The sequence below is a fragment of the Sarcophilus harrisii genome, chromosome 5 (assembly GCF_902635505.1).
Source record: "Sarcophilus harrisii chromosome 5, mSarHar1.11, whole genome shotgun sequence".
Classification (NCBI taxonomy): domain Eukaryota; kingdom Metazoa; phylum Chordata; class Mammalia; order Dasyuromorphia; family Dasyuridae; genus Sarcophilus; species Sarcophilus harrisii.
In genome coordinates, this window is record NC_045430.1 from 110,444,741 (window position 1) to 110,456,744 (window position 12,004).

A 12,004-nucleotide genomic window follows, 5' to 3' on the forward strand; every position below is an offset into this window, starting at 1 on the left:
CTCCTAAAATTAGAGGAGCACAGTGGTGGGAGCTTATAGCGATGGCAGAGAGGAGAGATCATCTGCCATCACCCAAAAGGTGCCAGGGTACCCTGAGAGGTGAAATGATCTTAGTAAATGAGGGCCAGAGAAGTCACTGTTACTAAAGGAATATGTGTAAAATGCAGTAAGAATCTATTTTGAAAAATCTGCAAATATATCTCTGCTTTGAATAGGATTCCTATTTTTATTTACTTATTTTTAAGTGATAGCTTTTTATTTTCAAAATATATGATAGTTTTCAAATTCAACCTTGGTAAATCTTGTGTTCCAAAATTTTCTCTCTCTTCTCCCTCCTCCCTTCCCTAGACAGAAAATAATCCAATATATGTTAAACATGTACAATTCTTCTATACATATTCAGGATTCCTATTTTAAAATCAGAGAGAAATTGGATAAAAATAATTGTCAAACCAGAAGAAATTATAAGTTCTGAAAAGGAAACATCAGCTAGAGTGGTAAAGGAATAATAGAATGAATAAAAAATATAATCTTGTTACTCTATTTTCAAAGAGTACAACTTTTACAGTACTGTCTCGACCGAAATCATGTGATGTCTGATTTCAAAAGTTTGAAGTAGATGATTACAAAACATTTCCTCAATGATTTATTCTTCTATATGACAATGTTTACTGGAAATAAAATTTCCCTATTCATATCCAAATAATTAGAGTTAAATGTGCCTGTTTTCTTTAATGTTCTGTTATCACTGAACACAGACAACAGTTGGTATTTTGAAATTCTAAATTGTAGTTATATAATAACCAAAAAGAAAGTAGGGGAACTCTTTTGCCCCTCTCTCCATATTTTGGATTTCCCACAACTTATGCAACTTAACTATTAACTGTACACTTTTTCATGTAGATACACTTCATTTTGTTCAATAGAACTATTTCTGAAAATTTTTTTTATGAAATTTAAATTGAAATAATCTATTTAAATAGTTAGGCTTAAATGATATATTGGTGCCCCAACATCTATAATAACAACAATAAATAAATGACAATAAAAGAACAAGAAAATGACTTTAAGAATAATGACTCCTTTATGATCTATAGACTGTCAGGTAGCACACAAAAATTATTGAGTACAAATTTTACCTAAGATACTTGTAAGTTGAGTGAACCTGGGTAAGTCATTTAATCTCTGTATGCCTCAATTTTCTCAACTACAAAAACAGGATAATAATAGCATCTATTCTGGGTTGTAAGGATCGGATAAAAACATTTTTTTTAAAACAATTTTTGGTAGCTTTTTATTTGTAAATTTACAAATATTGTAAGGTGTTACTGCAGTGCCTGGTATATAGTAGTACTTTTTAAATGTTTGTTTCCTTCTTTCCTATGAAGATTAATGGGGAAAATAAGGACTAGAAATGCACAGAAGGTTAAGAAGGAGGTCTGATCTGTTATAGTGGATGAATTATACACACTGATGAAATAGAGTACATATACATAACCTGTGAAGCATGAGAAAGTTGAAAGTTTCAGCAGAGGGATAATTGAGGAGGGGGAAATGTACTGTTTATTTTGAAAGATTGGTAAAGAAATACTTTCCCCCTCAAATCTAGATTAGTAAGATTCAGTCAATATTTATTGAGTATCCTGGCCTCTTTCTATTTCTCTCTTATTTCTTCCCTTCCTTTCTTCCCAACAAAGTCAAACCCAGGAAATAGCCTGAAACCAAGAACATTTTCTAATTAAAAAAGAAAGATATTGTGAACTTATGTGTTCTGAATGCCATAGAGATTAGTGATCAGGAAAAGGAAGAGAGAGAATATATATATATATATATATATAGAGAGAGAGAGAGAGAGAGAGAGACTGAGATTGAAAGATGGTAGTACAGAGATTTCTGTTCTTTTTTGCATTTTTTTTCAGTCACTGGTTCATGTCCTTTTAATCTCCTTTCTAAGAGATGCTTCATTTTTTTTTTTTAAGGCTTTAATACTTTCATTGTAGATTCAGCTGATAAAGACATTTAGGCATCTGAAAATTATTGAGGATGAATGTCAGAAAAGTGTTTGGGGGTAGCCAAGAAGAACTTGGATTCAGATTTTGACTGAATTCATTACTGTGAGACTCTTGAGAGGAACAATGTTTAAATACCACATTTGATGCCAGAAAAAAGTGAAATGGAAAATTAGGTGCATAAGTCAAACTGTTCCTGGAACAACTAGAGGACCAAACTTGACCTTAGGTACTCTGGTGATGTTGACATCACTTGGACTTTCTACCTTCAATTCTGGTTGTATTAAATTTTTGTCCTTGGCTGACCCCTACTTCTAGAACCAGATGAAGTTCATTTGACTGGGTTCATTTCCTGTCCAGACTCAATGATTAAAAGAAAAAAAAATGTCATTAACTGATCTTCCTGCCAATATGTCTTTCTCCTTCACAAAAAGGAAATAACATTGTATTGGCTAACGTGGATGGATTTGGAAATTTAAACTGCTACAAATGATTTCCATATGATTTTTTGATTGTCTTAATTATTCCAAGTTCACGCCAGTATAACAACTTTTAAGGGTTTCCTATGGACTTCCTGAAAGGAAAGAGATACTCAAGACCGAAGTGCCAAGCTAACCATTTCTTTAAGATATCCCTGATATTTTATAATCATTTTTATTATTACTAAAGGGAATGTGGTCAGGAATATGTGGATTCAAATCTTACATTTGATACATACTAATTGTCATGAACAAAGAGAAGTTATTTAACTTCTCTGTGTCCTACCCAACCCTCTAAAAGTAATAGATGTTTCCCATCTGCCTCATGTTGCTTACTATTAAGTATAGCATTATTTATCCTCTAATTTCAAGATAATTAAAGATTTATAGACACAGAACAAAACAAATTATTATATATAATGAAAATTTATATAGCTTTCCACCCCACCTTCAAAGCTGGTAATAATTGCTTATTTCTTTCATCTCCAATAGCCCCTTTTTGTACCACTTATCATAGATTCACAGATTTAAAGCCTGAAGGAAGTATTGAAGTCATCTTGTCCAGCACTTTCATTTTATATGTGACAGGAATGGAAGTAACTTGTTCGAGGTTGCACAAGTGACAAGTGGCAGAATTGGGATATGAGGCCACTTTATATGATATCACTTTCCTTCCAAGTTTATGAATTTATTGTAGCCTAATTTTATTTATAATTATTTTTTGCTCCTGTCTTATATGTCATAATGTATTTTAAGCCCCTCTTGGAAAAAGAAAATATTTTACTCATTTTTCTATCCCTGGCAATGCCTAGAGTAGTGCCTAAGCATATTATTATTGGCATTAATGCTAAGTACTAAATATATACGTGTTCAATTGAACATATGTATGCATAAATATATATTTAAAAGTATATGTGTGGTGTAAATATATATATTCTACTTTATACATAAATATATGAGAACACAGAAAGAATTTATAAATTATTCTTTTGAGGAATTACTGGCATAGAAACTCTTTCCACAATTGCAGTTTGCAACCTATATATTTAAATCCTAAGAAACTGCTTGAGACACTAGAAATTGTGACTTGCCAAGGTCACATAGCTAAATGTATTAGAAAGAGGATTTGAATAAAATCTTCTTATTCTAAGCATAAACCTCTAGACACTGTTCTTTCATGTATGTATGTTGACATATGTCAGTCGAAATAAGTCTAGAAAAGTAAGCTATAAAATGATTGAAGGACTTTAAATGCTAAATTTTGGAGTTTTTATTTTTATTTTTAGAGACAGTATGGAATCCCTGAAGTTTAAACTGGGGGAATGACAAGCCTGAGTATAAAGCATCCTTAAGAAATGTGATTCAATCACATTCCAGAAAATATACTGAGAATATTGAGGTCAGAATGGACCTAGCATGTAGCATTTATAGTATATATTTAGAATATCATTAGGAAAGCTCTATAAAGATGATGGAATAATGTGATTCAGAGAACTTAATTAAAATTCATCATATCAAAAAACATGCTAAATTCGTATTTATGAAATAAAGTAAAAGAACAATAAAAAATGGGGAGAGCTAAGTCACCATTCAGAAAAAGAGATTTTTAAAAATGAACAAGGGAAAAAAAAGCTCAAACATAATAAATAAATATCACAGGGTATCAGAAACCTGAAAAAAAAGACACTGGAAGAAGAAATAATGAAATAATATAAACAAGGATTACAAAAATAGAATTCATTCCATTGCAAAATATTTTAGTATATTCAAGGGAATTAATGAAAAGAAAAGCAAATTAAGATGGCCTAGCTGTACCAGATCTAATTTGTTACTGGCTAAGAAATAGAGCAGTTGATCAGTGGAATAGATTAGATTCACAAGACAAGATAGTCAACAACTATAGCAATCTAGTATTTGACAAACCCAAAGATCCCAGCTTTTGGGATAAGAATTCACTATTTGACAAAAACTGTTGGAAAAATTAGAAACTAGTATGGCAGAATCTAGGCATTGACCCATACCTAACACCGTATACCAAGATAAAGTTGAAATGGGTTCATGATTTTAAACATAAAGAATGATATTATAAGCAAATTAGAAGAACATAGGATAGTCTACCTCTCAGACCTGTGGAGGAGGAAGGAATCTGTGACCAAAGAAGAACTAGAGATTATTATTGATCACAAAATAGATAATTTTGATTATATTAAGTTAATAAGCTTTTGCAAAAACAAAACTAATGCTGACAAGATTAGGAGGGATGCAATAAACTGGGAAAACATTTTTACATCCAAAGGATCTGATAAAGGCCTCATTTTAAAATATATAGAGAATTGACTTAAATTTATAATAGTTCAAGCCATTTTCCAATTGATAAATGGTCAAAAGAAACAGACAATTTTCAGATGAAGAAATTGAAACTATTTCTAGTCATATGAAAAGACGCTCCAAATCACTATTGATCAGAGAAATGGAGATTAAGACAACTCTGAGATACTACTACATACCTGTCAGATTGGCTAGGATGACAGGAAAAGATAATGCTGAATGTTGGAGGAGATGTGGGAAAACTGGGACACTGATACATTGTTGGTGGAATTGTGAATGGATCCAACTATTCTGGAGAACAATTTGAAACTATACTCAAAAAGTTATCAAGCTGTGCATACCCTTTGACCCAGCAGTATTTCTACTGGGTTTATATCCCAAAGAGATTCTAAAGGAGGGAAAGGGACCCACATGTGCAAAAATATTTGTGGTAGTCCTCCTTGTAGTGTCCAGAAACTGGAAACTGAGTGGATGCCCATCAGTTGGAGAATAGCTGAATAAATTGTGGTATATGAATGTTATGGAATATTGTTCTGTAAGAAATGACTAACAGGATTTCAGAGAGGCCTGGAGAGACTTACATGAACTGATGCTGAATGAAGTGAGCAGGACCAGGAGATAATTATATACTTCAACAACAATACTATACAACGATCAATTCTGATGGATGTAGCTCTTTTCAAAAATGAGATGATTCAAACCAGTTCCAATCAACCATCTACACCCAGAGAGAGGACTGTGGGAACTGAATGTAGACTGTAACAGCATTCTTACTCTGTTGTTTGCTTGCATTTTGTTTTCTTTCTCAGTTTGTTCTTCCTTCTTAATCTGATTTTTATTATATATATATATATATATATATATATATATATATATATATATATGATTTCACATATTTTAGTGTATTTAACATGTATTGGACTATCTGCCGGCTATAGGAGGAGATGGGGAGTAGGAGGGAAAAATTTGGAATAAAAGATTTTGCAAGGGTCAATGTTGGAAAAATTACCCATGCATATGTTTTGAAAATAAAAAGCTTTAATAAATTTTTTTTAGTATGAATAAGTTCACTAAAATATATAAATAAAGATTTGGAATCTCTAAAGAAGAAATTAAAGTTAGCAAGCAAGTAAAAGAAAGATAAGTATGAGACTCCACAATCTAAATGGATTTTTTTTTAGGATTTTAATAAAATAGACATAGAGCTATCATGATGAAAACCAAGAACAGAAAAACTAAATCTCTTTTGCATATTTTGGGCTTATGGAAGTAGCTAAACAAAATGAGATGTCAGTAGAATGAAAAATTTGAAAAGGCTGTAGAAATTATGGAAACAATTAAGGGACAGAGCTCAAACAGATAATGTGAGAAGTTATTATCTTCCAGGGGAAAAAATGTAGAGAGAGTCTGAATGTCTTATTTCAGGAAATCATATAAAAGAGTTTCCCAGAAAGATTGAAAATAAGGGATAAAGTATAGCTTCTTGGCAGAAACCACAGAATACCAACACAAGTGGGAGTTGCATATTTCATTAGGATGTGCATTCAGAAAATTTTTTAAAGGTAAAACATTTATTTGAATAGTCAGAAAAGATACTATTTTTGTTCATCAAATAAAGAAATTGAAAGAACTAAATTTATCTTAACAACTATACTTTAAAATATAAACATAAAATGAAACACAAATAACATTTTTTTGGGGAGGGGAGAAATTTGTGCCTGACTACATTTTGGTTCACTCATAAACATCAAGAAAGGCCACAGAATTGCTGATTTAGAGCTAGAAGGGACCTTAAAAACCTTCTATATGAATTTTAGTAGAAACTCATTCAGTTATATCGCAATCACACTCCAACACTGCAGCCATTGTTATGACAGTAAAGAAGAAACAGATTGATTCAAATTGAGCAAAATTTTTCATCTGAGACAAAAGAAAAATGTCAGGAAAAATTTGGAATTTAATGTACCCCAATTCAAGGAAAAAAGACTTCACCCCTACTTACTTATTCAGCAAAAACAAATATATCTCTGAAAAGAAAAGATGTTTTTATTAATTCTCCAGAAGAGTCCTTGACATGTCAACAGAGAAAGCCAAGTCTCTGTGGGTCTCTGATATGAAATCATCCATGAAGCAGAACTTTATAAAGTTAAAGTGATTTAAAAAACATCGAATAGTTATCTCTTATGCTCTGAAAAACTTTAGTTTCTTTAATGTCCCATTTTAAAAGATGGAGATCAAGGAAATAGTAGATTTAACAAGATTGGTAAATTCCACTGCCTTATAGAATATAAAGAAAAAATAACTTCAATGTGAAAAAGGGGAAGAGGAAATATTTGAATGTAGTCATCACAGATGAAAAAACAATATGGAAAGGAAAGAGTGGTGTGAGCCTTCTTAAAGTAAATGTAACTTTTTTTCTTTTTAACATATACAATCATTTAAAATATATTTCCAAGATAGTATGATCTGGAAAAAATGTGATAAAATATATTTCCATTAGTGAAAGAAAAAAACCATGAGGAAATAACAAAAAAAGGTGCAAATAGTATGCTTTGATCTGCATTCAATCTCCATAGTTACTTCTCTGGATGTTGTTGATGGAGTTTTCTATCCCAAATCTATTGGAATTGCCTTGGATCACTGTACTGCTTAGAAGAGCTAAATTTATCATAGTTGATCATCTCACAATCTTGCTATTATTATGTACAATGTTCTGGTTCTGCTCCTTTCACTCGGCATCAGTTCAGTCCAGGCCTTTTCTGAAATCAGTCTGCTCATTATTTTTTATAGAACAATAGTATTCCATTACATTCAAATACACAACTTATCCAGCCATTCCCCAATTGAGAACATCCACTCAATTTCCAATTCTTTGCCACCATAAAACGAGCTGAAATGTAGCTTTTCTTTTGGGATACTCATCCAACTTGCACATGTAGTGGTAGTTTGGTTCTCCACTGGGTGATTTCTCAGGTTTTAGGGGTTACCTCTGAGATTGTACTCCTAATAGTATAGCTCATGAGTCCCCTCTAATGTTCTTTCCATTAAGGTCTTAGTAGACTTATTTAACTTTTAATAGAGGCATAGCAAGAAAAGACTTTGCAAAACATTTCCCCATACACAGGAAGAATGGTTTAAACTTAGAGTAACATATTGTTTATGCATACATGTAGGAGACATATGTAATTAAAATTATTCACAATTCTGGAACTACAGGCTCTAGATATCCTTTCTCCTTCTGTAGAGTTATTATGAAGTTCACCTCTAGTGCCTGTGTGAATTAGGTTACTTAACTGTCCTGAATGAAGACCTAGCTGGTTCTGTTCTCTGGAATCTTTGGGTTTGCCCTTTCATAGGCAGTTTCATATAGTTTGACATCCAACTTCAGGCTACATCTTCAATCCCATATTTAAAAATAAATTCTAATTTGATGATATGTTTTAAAATATCAATAATATTCTTAAGGTTATTTTGATGTTGGACTCATTGACTTAAGCATACTTATGAAACCCAATAATGATAATTTCAGTGAACAGAACACCAAAAACTTCAAAAGACTTTTTTACTTCTCTAAAATTGTTCCCTTATCTTTGTTTCTTAACATGAACTTCCTTTTGATTTCTCAGACCTTATTTCCTCATATAGTATTTAGAGTAAGCTCCTGGATTTGAGAAATGAGCAAGCTAATCTAGATTAAAGTAAAAATCAACATTTTAGTGGAACATGAACATCAAGTAGTAAAGAAGCATGCTTACTAAATAAATTAACAGAAAGACATGGTCATGTGGGGAAAGACAAATTAGATGAAAACGCTATAAAGTAATTTTCACTTCTATAGCTTATTAAAGGATGTATAACAGATCAGGTCCCTGATTAATGAATTATTTAAGTTGAATTTTATATATCAAGTTCTGACAAGTATACTTGTCAATTTATATATAGTGCCATCTTGATTTTGTAAGGTGGAAACTGTTAGTTACTTTTTGGAATTAGGGAAGAAGTTGTTAAAAGGTAAGTTATGCTTGAGATAGTTACATCTACTTTTTCATTCTCTGGAATTTGAAGTTTCATGGAATCATTAGCTTCCATTGGCCTAATTGTAATTTTTGAGAAATTATTTTTTTTAGTGAGCATTTATAACTCTTTCCCTCCTCCAATGTGGCCAATTCTGCTTTGTAGGCAGCAGAGGTTAAGAGACTTGCCGAGATTCAGTGAATTTTTCTTCAGTGAATTTTTAAAAATCACCTTTTTTGCTTGACCTATTTTACTTTTTAAAGGAGTTGTTTTCTTCATTGACTTTTTTGGTGCCTCTTTTTACCATTAAACCAATTCTGATTTTTTAAAGTGTTTTCATCATTTTTTTGGTTTCTCTTTACCAAGCTATTAATTTTCTTTTCCTAATTTTTCTACTACTGTTCTTCTTTAACTTTTTTTCAGGAATTCTTGATGGCCTTGCTTGTAGTTTTCTACATTGTTGTCTACTTCTACATTTATGTATTATTTCCTCCTGCCATCACAATAGCTTTCTTTGGTCAGGTTCTTTTTTTGTGGTGGTTGTTGTTGTTGCTGTTGTCTGCTCATTTTTCCCAGCATATTCTTTGACTTTGAACTTTATATTAAAGTTGACTCTGCTCACTTGGGAGTGGGGAGGCACTGTGTCAAGGTACAGGCTTTTCTATGCTGCTGTTTTCAGAGCTAGCTCTGGGGATTGCAAGTTTTTTGTGCTTCCAAGGTATTATGATCTGGAAAAAAGTGTGATCACTGCTCTCCTGGTCTGCCCTCTTATCTTTACCAAGAAAGGACTCCCGCTCCTCTCTAGTCACAAGTACTTAGGCTTTTTTGACCCTAGAACTATGATCAGGTCCCCTGCTCTCTTGCAGCTTCAAGAGGTTTTAGATAGATAGATAGATGGTAATAGATAGGTAATATATTAAGCAGAGGATATAATATGTTAGTGGAAGAGGGTGTGTGTGTGTGCAATGACAAAGATAGGATTGATAATAGAGAAATAATATGGATTTTATTCTATGCTGAGAACACAATTCAATAGTGTCTGATGAAAGTAATACTAACTATAACTTGGAACATATAAACATGTGCTCTCCTAAAAGAAAATAATAGGCATAAGAAATTAAAAGGGAATTTGAATATGCTGGTCTACTAATATATTGCCTTAAGGAAATACAACTAAGATATAATGACATGTATAGACTGTGGATTAAAAAGTTGAAAAAATCTACTAAGCTAATAATATCAGTTAATTAAAGAAAAGATTTGCAAATGTGAAACTAAATTCTTAAAGGTCCTATAAATTAGTTCAGTGTTATCGATATGCACTAAACATCATAGGAACTAAATATTTATGGCAAAAGTTAACTGAAACTAAAAATTATTTTAATAATAATGAAGCAATAGTAAGAGACTTTAATATTCCACTAACAATTTAACAAATTAAATGGAAAGATAAATAAGAAAGAACTTAACAGATGTGAATAGAATGGTCATAAAATTGGATTTGATATGTATATTAAGAGACATGATAGATGCAGGAAGAAGTGAAACACCCCTTGGACCAGAGAGATTGATGAGTAAATTCTACAAAACATTTTTTCAGAACGTATAGGCCTTGTACTGCATAAATTGTTATATAAAAGAGAAAGACATAGTCTACCCAATTCTTTCTTTATAAAAAATTTGCATATGATCCCCAAATCAGAAAATAAGAGTAAGAAAGAGTTATAAATAAATACACTAATAAAAGACAGAAATATGAAAGGAAATATTAGCAAAAAGAATCCAACAATATTCAAATGGATTTACTTTATATAAGTTGATATTTAGGAAAGAACTTCACCCAGACATTGATCTTGACTTTGGATTGCAGGAGATAGGGAAAATATGTAATGAAAACAAATGCACCATTAACTATTTTAGAGAGGCCTGCAACCTAGTTCTAGCTTCAACTCATAAAATCCAGAAATGAGTAAGAAACAAATCTCTTTCAGGAACTCTAGCCAAGAGACAAAGGTCCTGTGATGAAATCTTGATGTCCCCAGAAAATACAGTTATTAGAATGATGAAAAATAACTTTTCTCTCAAATTTTTGAGAGACTAGATAAATTTTCCCATAAGTAAAATATTACTGGTGAATAATCCAAGCAAAATTAGTTGCAATCACTTATTGCTTATAGAGGAGTTTAAAGGACTACTAAGTGAATAAGAGAAAAGGAAGAAAGGGAAGCTGAAGAAAGCTTCAAGAAGCAGAAGACACTACTGGATAAAAGCTGTAGAATAGAACTACTGTGTCCTTTGGAAACATACTGAGATAATACATGAAAGGCAACATCTTCTCTGAGCCTTACCTTGGACATGATTGTAAATGATATGGCTTGGACATACATGCCTTTGGAGAAGAGTTACTACTAGCAAACTGGTGGTGTTTTCCATATGTTCTATTTTTTCTACTTTAAAATTTAATCTATAAATAAACATTTCATTCTTTGAGCCTTCTGACCTCTTAAACTAGGTGACACAGTAGATAGAGTTCTAAACTGGGAGTCGGGAAGACCTGAGTTTAAAGGTGTGAATCTCAGCAAGTCTCTTAACCTCTGCTGCCTGTTATGTTTCTTCAACTCTATAATGGGAAAAATATTAGCTTGTAGCGATCAAATGTGATAATATTGGTATAACATTTAGCACAGTGCCCGGCACACACTAAGCACCTGATAAATTCTTTACTTTACAAGTTTGCTAGGGGGACAGATTGTCTAGATGTAGCAATAAACCAGAGAAGTGAAAAATCTTTTGAACTGGCCTTTGATATGCACTCTAATCATTGTGACTTTAAAGCAAGTCATTTAGCTTTAATGAAATTTACTTTCTTTTAATCCATAAGATTATGGATTTAGATTATTTAATCTTTCAAACCCCCAAATTCATTGATTCACAAACTGAAGAGAAAAGAGAACAGAACAGACATATTGATTGATACATACCCTATGGTCCCAAGAACCTTCTCCATTTTATCATTATATTGTTCTCATAATGGAAATAACTATAATTCATTCTTAGGCCAATGTCAAATTTGCTTGTAAATCAGATATTAGACTCTCAGATCAAAAACATGATACTATTTCTGGTTGGAAGTCTGAGCCAAGGCTCAACCCCCAGTTTGTTTTGTTTTAATAA